Raw genomic sequence first — 2,008 nt, 5'->3', positions numbered from 1 at the left:
ACATCTTTTTCACATGCTTATTTGATGTGTGTATTTAACTTCTTGTGAATTTTCTATTAAAATTTATTGTCCATTTTCTATTGGATTATTCTTTTTTTTTTCAAGAAATCTGTAGATCCTTGTATGTAAAGACATTAACATTTAGTCTATTTTATGTAATGTCAATATTTTCTCCTATACTTTTAAAAAAAATCTTTTCACCATTTTGATTACATTAGCCTTATAAATAAGGTAACTATAAAATCATCTAATCTAATTATTGATATTGTTTCTGAATTTTATGCTTCTCTCTACAAAAGTATGCTAATATTGTCTTCATATTTTTTAGCATTATACCTTAACTTTAAAACTACAACACATCAGGAGCGTATGTGTATGTGTGTGTGTATTGACTGTGATATGTGATTAGGCACACTTTTATTTATTTATTTTTTTTCAGGCAAGGCAACCCTTGATTAATCTCACAGACTGCAAGGACCTTATTATCAGCTTACAATCCTTTATTATTTTATTTTATTTTTTATGCCTACAGCACCTGGTCTTCCTAGGTGGTCTCCCATCCAAGTACTAACCATGCCTGACCCTGCTTAGCTTCCAAGATTAGACAGGATCAGACTTGTTCAGGGTAGCGTGGCCATAGACTACATTGTTTAAATTAAAAACTACATCTATTAGGATCCTGGCATGAAAAAGATAGCACATTCAAACAGAGTAACTAGAAGGTTTAATAAAGGGACTATTTATAAAGGTGAGGCAAGATCGAAGGAAACCAGCAAATAGTGAAATACCCTTTTTCTTCTACTTGAAGGGAGAGAAATAGCAGGAAAGGCAAGAGGAGAGTGGTTATCAGAACTTTGCAGAAGAGGGCTACTTAAAAGAAATTATGACCTTTAGGAGAAGGATAAAACCAACTCATAGCACAGATGGAAGCTACATCGAGGAATAAATACACTCTCATTTCACTCTAAGTTATTCTCTTTGGTGCCTTTCTTTGGCTGAGCTCTACAAAAAACCATAGAACAAGGGAGCTTGATGGATGCAGACCACAGCATTGGTCTCACCAATGGTGAAGAGTGGAGAGAGGATCCAATATGGCAGCCATTAATTATATGCTGTTCTTTAGTACTTAAAATGTGCTAGTCTGAATTGATATATGCTGATTTTCTGTATAAAATATATACTGGACATCAAATAATTAGTAGGAAAAAGAAACAACAAAAATAAATATCTAACCAATAACTTTGTTTATTGCACATTGAAATAGTAAACTGGGTTAAATTTCTATTGGGTTAAAAGACATTAAAATTATTTTCATCTGTCACTTTTTATTTTTAAATGTGGCTACTAGTTTGAAATTACATATGTGACTTGCAGCAGTAATATAGAGGGATAAATGGAAAATATCCAATTATTTTGATCGAGTATCTTTCCCACTAAATTCAAGTGTCAACTTTTGCATATACATTAAATGTTCCTATAAAATAAAATTTGTTCTTAAACTCTCATTGCTGTTCTTCTTATCCTTTATCCACATGTATATCCCTATTATAAATACCATTAAGATTAAGGAAGTTTCTAGAAAGTTCTAATGTGAAGGAAATACACTGTTGACTTTCTTTTTGTCCTTTTTCCTGAGTTTCCATATATGTATTATTTTATGTGAAATTGAAAATTGCCTTATTATTTCCTTCTTCTAAAAATGTCAGTTGGCAATCTAATTCAAAGTATATATTTTTTAAAAAGCCTATATCAAAGTAAATATGTATATTTGGAAGAAAATGTCATTTTTATGTTGTTACTTCATACCATCTAGTGAAATGGTCCATGACTCCATTTATCAAGATCTTGTTTAATGCTCTTCTGTAACATTTTATAGATTTCTTCATGTTAGCTGTTATACATTTCTTGTAAAATTCACTTTTAGGTACTTTATACTTTTTCATCATCATTATAAATTATTTTTTCCATTTCCATTTTTGACATACTGTTTGAATAGAGAAAACTATTG

General features: G+C 30.5%; 1 pseudogene; it reads right to left on the bottom strand.

The window, feature by feature from the left end:
• Positions 1-523: 523 nt before the first annotated feature.
• LOC120610113 (uncharacterized) lies at positions 524-642 on the bottom strand (annotated as a pseudogene).
• Positions 643-2,008: the final 1,366 nt, after the last annotated feature.

This window comes from Pteropus medius, unplaced genomic scaffold, assembly GCF_902729225.1.
Source record: "Pteropus medius unplaced genomic scaffold, Ma_sr-lr_union100, whole genome shotgun sequence".
Taxonomy (NCBI): Eukaryota; Metazoa; Chordata; class Mammalia; order Chiroptera; family Pteropodidae; genus Pteropus; species Pteropus medius.
The sequence above is the reverse complement of the archived record's forward strand: the minus strand, read 5'-3'. Positions and strand labels throughout refer to the sequence as shown.